Raw genomic sequence first — 10,336 nt, forward strand, 5'->3', positions numbered from 1 at the left:
AACATCCATTATAAAGTAAGCTATGAATATTGAATATAGAATATTAAATAGATTTCATCGTAGACACAGGTTTCGTACAGAATTCCGAGTATGTTGCTCTTGTTAACTCTTTATGAGAGCAGTCAGGTCAGATGCGTGGGTGAGTCGGCTGGAGACTTAGCAGAGTGCCAGGTGCTTGCCCATGAGGATAACAAGCCGCATCGGTTGCCAATTAAGCCCTTTGTATATTTGTTGGTGGAGGAGCCCTGAGTACTGATGGCAGGAGGACATGTAATCGTACACCTGAGAGCATCGCGTGTGGCTCGGTCGTTGATAGAGCAGATTTGATTTTGTTTGGTTAAGTCATTTGTTTGTGTTGGGTAAAGAGCCACAGGTGAAAGCCAGAGCGGCACTTTCTCCCGATTTTCCAGTTTGAAAGTTACAGGAGCAGCTGACAGATGACTGGATTTCAGTCGAAAAAACGTTTCTGGCAATCTTTAGTCGACTCCGATGGAATCACATGAAGTCAAGTGAGTTCTTCGTTAGGCTTGACACTATCAACCTGGTGAATACTTCGTGGCACAAAGGCTCCAAAGTGGCTTTTTAAACAAAATAATTTTCCCGACGAGTGACCATGCTGTGACACAAAAGTCATTTGCCGTGCTGTGGTCGGGTTACCATTTAGTGCGTTGCCATGTGCTTTTCTTTCCTCTCATATTTGGGTAAAAGCATTAAATATTAGATAACACTAGTACATGAGTGAAGTAAGTTATGAACAACCATTTCCCTGACTTGTTGGGTGGGGAAAAAAAAGGCTAACACTTTTTTACAGGTCGTGTAATTTCCTGGAAAGGAGCCGATAGGCAACTGTAAATTAATGGAAACTTTCTAAAAAAAAAAGGACCTTATTAAAGTCTTATGATAGGAAAAATGGAAAGTGTTGAATTTCACTTATTAATTCCAGTAAAATTCTACCTTGAGTCTTTTAATTGGTACACAACAGGTTTGCTGTACATCCAAAAATGTATAATTGGTCCTCAAGCAAGTGTATAATTCTACATATGTGAATATAGTTTTCCAATTATAGGAAATTCCTCTGGATCTGAACAAATGCATATAGATTAACACAACAAACTAAACTCAAAACTGTCTTAGTACTTTGTTTTTATTTTCCTATCATTGGTACCAAATTACATGGCTTGTTTCAATCAAAAAGTGTAATCAACTAATTGGCCTAAAATGGGACTGCATTTTAAACCCAAAGCTGCCTCATTCAGTTTTCAGGAAACGTGTATATATTCCCTTAAAGTTAACTGATGTAGACACACAGGTTCCTTTTTGTGACATTTTAAAAGTGGTTGTGTTTTTTAAAAATAACTGGATCCATGCACGTTTAGCGAAAGGTTGGCGCTGCATCATTATGGCTGCGTCCCGACTCCGTGTAATTTCTGTTCGGAACAGAAACATCTGAAGTGGAACATTGCACAGGGAGGGATTGAACGTAAATCACTGGGAATTTCATTCGAGAAAGAAGGCCAGATGGGCTGGCTTACTCAAAGATCTGTGGTGATTTTATTGGGTTTTATATGGCCCAATGAAGACTGCATCACTGTATTCCGGGAAGTAAAGATGATGGGATTTTAAGATCAAAATATAAAGACAAAGGTGTATTTTAACTTTAGTTTAAAGGACGAAGATCTGTTGCTGTTGCAGTCTAACTCCTTGGAAAATGTATTCCTGCGTTTACTGTTTATCTGAGTAATATTTTATGATACTGATATTTTTATTTTATTAAAAGCAAAACAATTCGTTTCTGTGTCATTTCAGATGTATTTCAGCCGAATGGAGGCAACAGATGTTCCTCTGATTTGTCACCGAGCTGTTCACACATCCACCAGCAGGCGCGACACACTCGCCCCCATTCTTAACTATGACGAACAAACCAAAACAGCACATCCCACACAGCAACAACTGTTACCAGTTGGTGGCATCCAGACTGCAGGCATTACTCTTACTAATAAGCCCTGTCAAAGTGGAGCACACCACACATCCATCTACCTTGAACGTCTAAACACGCAGGGCGGTGCCTGTTCATCTCCACACTGAGGCAATATAAATGGTCTTTCCCTAGAAATGTAACGACACGTTGCGGCGATGCAGACCGCAACAACTGTGATTGGTCCACTCCGCAGCATGTAGGTTCCATGTCTCTCAGTGGTCGGACAAGCACAGAAAAACTTCCAACTGTGGTCCTACACACCATCTGCCCTCTTTTCTGTGGAGTAATTTCAGTAAAAGTGACTGTGGTTCAACGTTTATCAGCTCCAACTCCAACATGATCTGCTCAGTTTCAGGTGCCATTGTTTGCAGTACACACACAGTGACATAGAAACCCCACCACCGAGTACCGTTTGCAGAGCACAGGTATAAATGCTCGCAATGGCGTCTGCAAGGATCCTACGAAGATGTATAAACCAGGCTTAACGAGTCTCCATATTCAGTCTTTTTAGGGGGTAACTGATCCAAATTGGTACAGTTCCTATAATATGTAAAAACAATGGACTATCACATATTTTATTGTTGTACAAAAGTCCAGTGAGGATTATAAAAGCAGTATAAATTAATCCTTAATAAAACACATAACGTATTTAAAAGAAATTATAAGGACCATTTTAAGGTTAGATTATTTCTTACATACATTTTTAATTGATTATTTATGTATTTGTCAACAAGTATAACCCTCGTCTGTGACTGGTGTAAAATCAGTTTATGAATGATTGATAACACAGTAAAACATAGCTGTAGTCATAATAAATCATGTTACAAATCCAGCATGTTCAAACCTTTATTGATCGACTATATAAACGTATAAATCGTTCACCTGCCTCTTTCTAAATGTGTTCAAAACTATGTCATATAATTTTTTAGCATTTATATATATATATATATATATATATATATAAACACATCAATATATACAGACAGCATGGTTTGTAACACAGTACATAACATTATGATGTCCCCGTAACATTTTCAAACTTAGATCCTTTTCTTATATAATTTATAATCTTTAATAATCTTTTTATCGTTTTTACTTATGCACAAATTATTCACATATAGTTGTTGAAACATGTTAATAAAAACTTCAAAATATACAACTATACAGTATATTGTAGTGTGTTATAAAGCACATATTTATAGGGGGCACTTCACATAATACAAGAGAATAAACACAGGCAAAAGAGGTATGAATCTAACAAAGAACTATCTGAAATGGAATAAATAAAATAAGAAAAAAGAAAAAATTACATTTGAAAGCTATATACTTTAAAGACATTAAAGAACTCTATCCGTACATAATTAGTCCATTGCAAATATGTAAATATCTTACAAATTAAGTACGAATACAAAACACATTGTATGCACATATTTACATGGGAATTCTCCAACATCCCTTTCATCAGCCATTCAGAATTTCACATTTAGATTTCAAACATCAAACCTTATTGTCATAAGATGTCCATGATCAAAAAGTAAAGACACTGTAGTATGTGCAGATCATTGTGGATCACAGGAAATGTCAGGGATTGTTTTCTTCTGGCATGGAGATGATATCAGCTCAGTGAAACCAAACACCTGACAGCTTATATTTTCATGATTTTAAGATTTGTTTTCGCCTTTTTCATCATTCCGACTTTTTCACATCACCAGTCCCTCGAGGCGTTAAAAGAACAGCACAGGAAGACACCTTAATATGAGTAATGTTATCTGAATCATGTTATTATATTAATTATCTGTGATGTGCCTCAACAAATCCCCGATGTTGCTGCATGCATGATGTGGGTGGCTGACATTTTAAAAGATACTGAGTAAGATATTGAGTAAACATCAGTTTCAGACACCGTTCGGATGGGAATTCACAGCTATAATTGTGCAAATAATGCATCGAGGACAGTCAGAACCAGAAAGGTGGGCAAAACGTAGTGTCTTGTCAGTAAAAAAACCCATCAGTAATGATGCTAATATCCTTTTTGCTCATGCATGCTTCAGTGATTAGATGTAAAAATGCATTCATTGGTATTCAAGCCACAGTGCTGAGTAATGCATACTTGGACCAACAGTTGCTTATTTAATTTATCATTTGGCGGTTACATTTTTTTTCTTTTTGTGAGGCAAACACACGGAGATTCTCATATACAATACAGTGGCTCAAGCAGTGAATCATTTATGAGCGTAAGTGCTGTTATTCACGGTCAACCAGCTTCATATTCCACAAGACCTTTTGGGGCTAGAGGCTCCCTAGACTGGTCTTTGGGCTAATGGATGTGACAACCAGCAACTATCATTGTACTAATGGTCATCAACCCGACAGGCAGCCTACTAATGGGGACTGTATCCCTCTTCCACATACCTGGCTGGCGTTAAATGCTGGCCTTGCAGGCAATTATTGGACTGTTATCATTTCATCCAGTATCTGAGGGAACATTTATCACCCAGAAATACACTGAAGTACCTCAGGCAGTCACATTAGAGTCACATATGGCTTTAGATCAGCGTGGGTCATCATAAAAAAATAAAAAAACATCTTTATTGATCTAATTGCCAAGAAGGTAAAGAAGTTTGGGAGAGCGACACGATTCCTTTAATAAACTTTATGGAGCCAACGTGTTTCTGAGCGCCGTCTCCTTCCTCAGGCCACATGTAAATTGTATATATCCAAAGACTGAGCAGCCCTTCTGGGGTCACAGCAAGCCAGCTATGCATAACTGAAGCGCGGGCATCTGTATGATCTTTATTAACCTCTTGGATCAGCTCGAGAGATGAAATAAAAAAATTCGATCACTCACAAGTGACAAATGAATTCACTTCTTGATAATCTCATATAGTGATGGACGCATTCTGAGCTGTTTGAGCTTAGTGTACAGTGGACTTGGGAGTTACCATCAGGAACACTCTAGCTGCAAATAACGGCTGGTAACTTACTTTTGTTATATTTTATTCACTGGCTGATTAATCTAACTTAGCCTTAGACAGGTCATATATTAGCAAGCTAACGTTAGCTTGGATAGTTGGTTCAGTTAGCTGTAACAGTTGCACTTGGCATAAGGTGTAATTATTTAGGGAAACTAGTACAATCCACTTAAAGTTATAACCAAGCTAAGTTTAAATTTACAAAAACCTGGCGCAACTGGCGGCAGGTTAGTTAAAATTGTAATTAGTGTTCTGAAAATGGTCCTAATCCTGGTCTGTCTGCTTAAATACATAGAATTAATGAATTTAAATTTGTATGGTCAAAACGTATAAAACAACGATGATGTGTGTCTCTGTGCCTAGTCTGAAGACTATCATAAATGTACAATATTCCTCCATCTAAAATGCAGTTCTTTGAGCACAATCAAGCAGAGTTTTCCTCCGAGTGGGCACCTCTTAGTTCTTCACGTCAAGTCGTTAATGTCAGATGGATTTTCTGTCTTAGAAGCATGGCCCGTGCAAAAATGAGACAGCTTAATCATTTCAGATAGACAAAAATCTGAATTATTCAAAGCCTTTCTGTCTCGCTCACCACTGGTCTGATTGCAAATGGATTCACCTTTGAAATATCTCAATCAACGGTGCATTATTTGTCCAGAAGAGAAATTCATCAGATGTTGACAGAGATGCACAATCTGCAAAGGCTAATTTACAGTTTTACTGAAAATCTCTACTCTCTGATATTGTGCTTTTATTTTTGCCGCCTCAGACGTTGTGGACAGCATGCAGAAAAAACCTATTTATGGTTGTTCTTTTCCTTCTGATCTGTGGTATCCCTGAAGTCCAGAGTGTGTTCTGGAAGTAGGACCAGCTCTTCACTGCATAATTGGTTACCTCTCCCAGGATAAAACTAGGGACAACCAGCCAAAGTCAACCTTTTAGGAAATCCCTTTGTAAGGTAAAAGCAATTGTTCCACAGCACAAACCGTGAAGATTGGTTTAGATCAGATGAATAAACTGTATTCTGCCTTTCCCTCTCCCCTGGTTTAATTATACCAACTCTGTCCTGCCCTGCCTTGGGCTCCGCGGGATCACAGTCAGCCACTGTCAGTCATGTCATGTCAGCTCATTTGGAGGTGATCGAAGCCGAGATCCAAGCAATGTTGGACCAATTGTCCTTTCCCTTGCACAGCGGACAAGAAAAGCAAACTGCTGCCGCAGTGCAGGATGAAAGAGGAAGGTTTTACACAGATTACATAACTATACTTATTGACGAGGAGGATGAGGTCCCTACGGACATCAGGAGTGGTTTGACAAAGGTTAATTAGAAGCATTTTTTTTTCTTAATTGTCTTTTAAAGAGGACACTTTGATGATTATCCCTCAGTTCGTCATATAATCCTTCAACCTTTGATGGAAGCTGCTCCTTCTAAAAAAATGTTCAGCTAATTTTACATCAAATAAAATGCAAACATTCACCCAATACAGTGTAAAGACGTACAGTATAATGATGGTATTTTCATAATAAAAGCTTCAAAACTGCATTGGAAACTTAAAATGTAGTTATGAGTGAGAAGTGGAGACGTTTAGCCATGATTCTCTGCCAAGTTTTACACATGAACAGCTTATTTTAGTTGTGTTAAGTGTTCTCACAGTTCTCTGAGGGGTTTTCGCACAAAGCGCTTTAGCCAAATAACTTTGGGCTTTCTGGTCTCACAATTTTGCTTTCCTTTAGGCAGGATTGATTCCTGTGCCCACTGGAGGGCAAATTACGTTCAGAAGATTAAAATTGCCCTTTACTCACCACCAAACTCTCTGAAAAAGGAGTTCACCTTTTAATTTTTAAAAATTTTTTATTTAACCAGGGAGTCCTTTGTTACAAATTTCAGATTTTTTTATGCTCTCTCGTAAAGATTCTTCTGCCTATTTGTCTTCAGTGAAACTGCTTTATTATTTTTCCAGAGAACTGTGGGAAACGTAGCCGTTACACCGGTGACAGATAATGGCAACCCTGTCTCCTAGAAGTTACGTTTATATCCAGCTAATTTGTAACAGCAAATATGTCTAGAGGGAAAACAAGAAGTTTCACACATTTTCGAAGGAAACGTATTTGTGACCATATTACGCTTTCTGTTAAAATAATGAGGGAATGTTATGTTTAGACACTGACAGCACTTGATTAATGTTAGGGAAAGATTGTGGTCTGGTCTAATATAGTAAAAGTTCAAAGTGACTTCAGACACAATGTGTTTATTCACATTTAATTAAAAACCACGAACTTTCCCTAACCTTTACCAAAGTGCTTTTGCTTCCTAATCCTCACCACAGATGGGACTCCGCATTGTGAACTCCAGTCTCTGGTGCAATAGTCATGCACTTTGGGTGACTCTGCTGTCGTTTATAAGTGTCGCGCTTTCTTCATTCAATCAAAAAACTTTGCCTCTCAGCATAATCCTGCCAGCAATTACTTTGCCAACATAGTGTAACGGGAAAACAGTCTAGTTATATGTGAACATAATTTCTAGGAAACAGGGTTGGTAAAGAGAATCCAAATGAATATCAGACAAATAAAATGGTAAACAAATACTTTCCCATTTTTGAATCTTTTTCAAAAGACAGATAGTAAAAAATTATTCTTCGCAGCAAAAGTTAATGTAGGTAAGTCATTTTATCCAAATGAGATGGGGAAGTTAATTCTCAAAATATATTAACAATCTTAATATGTTTATGTACATTTTCTATTGGATAACATTATTTTTTAGTTAGTTTTCAATGTTTAAGTACACATATTTTGTCAGAGATGTTTAGGGTAACAAAAAAAAAAAAAAATCTTTGAATCATTTGAATTTGAGCCCTTAGGTCCAGTATTCTTAAAACATCACCAAAATCTGTGTCAGGACATTATTTTCATGCCATTCGTGTATCAGCAGTTGGCAGAAAGGTCTCAAAGTCATATGAGCAAAAACAAGACTGGATTTGCCCCCAAGGACCCACACCTCCAGAGGCCTAAAAAGTACCAAGTTCACAGTGTGTCAGCGTGTACAGTTGGTTTTTGGTAATTTGATTAATGAGTATGATATCAGCCGGGTCCTGCATTATTACATAAACTTGTTGCCCTATCTTGTAATGTATTTTATGCGCACGTGGTGCATTTTAAATAAAGCTTTTTATCTAGTTATGAAAAGTTACCTGACATACATAAAACCTGGCGCCAGGTGGTAATACAGTCGAGGAGCACTGGTTGGTGTCTGGGTCTCTGCGCAAAATACAATGAAGCTGCCATCTATAGTGTTCCGTGCGCACTGTACCTGAAGGGAACGTGGAGATAACAGTGACAAGCTGCAACTGTAATGAATGGCCCAGTGGGTTATTATTCCCCTTCCAGTCTTCAATAAATCCATTAAATGCACTCACTCGTAGCTAGTTAAAAAAAAAAAAAAAAAAAAAAAGGTTAATAGAGTTAGTTGATAAACAGCTTTATGAGATTACTAAACCAGGATCACCATTTCATGTTAAACTGGTGTCATTGCTGTAAACACCATCCTGCTCTTACAGCTCCAAAAACAAAAATGACCGGAGTCCTTGCAGCCTTTGCTGCGTGATCCCAGACTTCATTAATTACATTTTAGGCTAGAATTCACACTAAATAAATTCAGTGCCTGTTTTTTGAGGTGGTAAATATTTTAGAAGCCCCCCGCCCCCCTCACAGCCCACTTGCTCACACTCTTTCTCCACTCTCCCCCTCCATCACTTTGGCGAGGCGAATATGTGTGAAGTCTGCCGTTCACCAATTTATACCTCTCCCAAAACCACTAGGGAGAGGTAACCACTTACGCAGCGAAGAGCTTGTCCTTCCTCCAGAACACACTCTGGACTTCAGGGATCACACAGTTCAGAAGGAGAAGATCAACTGTAAATAGTTTTTTTCTGTATGCTGTCCACAACGTCTGAGGCGGCAAAAATAAAAGCACAATATCAGAGTGTAGAGAAAAAAAAAAAGCAATTTAAGTAAAACTGTAAATTAGCCGTTGCAGATTGTGCATCTCTGTCAACATCTGATGAATCGCTTTTATGCAAATCGTGTCAGACAGGACTGCCTCTATGTTAGACTTGATTAAAAGTCAAAGCAGTATGAGTGACTTCAGCAAACAAACAAAGCATGCACACAGGTAGAGATTGCAGGAGCAGATGTGCGATTTTGATGTGATTTGCTGCCTGGAAATAATGTGGAACAAAACTCAACCCATCACAGTCAAGAGAGAGGCCTGATATAGCTCATCAAAGCACAGCTTGTCAGATGGATTCTACCGACAGACAGGACTCAGAATAACATAGAACACAGAAGATCACAGACACCATGAAAAAAGGTTTAAGATATCATAGAAGAGATTTACAGTGCCACTGGATATTTTCACGTGCTGATAAAAACAGTTTTAAATAACAAACAAAAATGGAAAAGGTAAACTTCGCTCAAGTAAGTCAACCTTGCTTGATTCGCAAGTTAGTCTCTTGGACGGATTGAAATTTTGACCTGACTATGGCGCTAGCTGAAAAGCCAGGATAGCGCCAGAGTCATTAGGCTTCATCTCCTGGGACCGTGAATGTCTGAAGAAAATTTCATGGCAACCCATCCAGTAGCTGCTGAGATAAGTTTAATTAGATTCAACCTGGAACAAACTCAGCTTCTCTGTTATTATGTTTCCTTTCCATTTTGTGTCTTTGGGTTGTTTTGGTTGATGTTTTCATATTGTTTTTCGCCTCTTACAAAATATTCAGTGGGAACATGCCCAAAGCCCTCAAAGGGATTTTGCCTTATAAATCATAAATGATCAAGTGTAATATTATTTCTGTTCTGCTCTTTTTATGCTCTGCTCTCACATGATATTTTGACTGAGACATATGAACAAGCTGTTTTAATTGACACTTTGTCAATAAAAATGATGGATGCTACTTTATTATGCTGCTTTAACTTGCTCACCTTTTATGTTATTTGGCATTTTTTCAATTTACTCTCACAACTGAACAGTGAAAAAAAAACCCTCCAAAAACTCTGCAATTTTCGCTCTGGTAAGTCTCCTGAGGATTTCAATTTCACATACCCATGCTATCAGTCTTATTAGTTTCAAGACAATACTCACACACAAGCAGATTTGATGATGGTCATCTAAGAATCTCATTAAAGTAGAAAATACCGGTCTTCTTTGTTTTTTTTTTTTATTGCTCACACTAAACCGGGACCAGTAAAATCAGTGAGTGGATACAATCATTTGAACAGTCTGACCCTGGCTGTTGCGGTATTTTTAGACAGTGTGCGCTCGGTCCTAACAGGTGTACAGTAAAACAGATTTTACAGTCATCAGGTCAGATCTGCTCTGACAGCTTCTCAG

At 38.1% G+C, this 10,336-nt stretch overlaps 1 long non-coding RNA gene across 1 annotated transcript; it reads left to right on the forward strand.

Annotated features, from left to right (window-relative positions):
• Positions 1-233: 233 nt before the first annotated feature.
• On the forward strand, positions 234-2,810 carry LOC120789974. Its single transcript, XR_005707485.1, has 2 exons — positions 234-509; positions 1,807-2,810. It is a non-coding gene; the product is annotated as an uncharacterized LOC120789974 (long non-coding RNA).
• The last annotated feature ends 7,526 nt before the right edge of the window (positions 2,811-10,336 follow it).

Source organism: Xiphias gladius, chromosome 5 (genome assembly GCF_016859285.1).
Source record: "Xiphias gladius isolate SHS-SW01 ecotype Sanya breed wild chromosome 5, ASM1685928v1, whole genome shotgun sequence".
NCBI lineage: Eukaryota > Metazoa > Chordata > Actinopteri > Istiophoriformes > Xiphiidae > Xiphias > Xiphias gladius.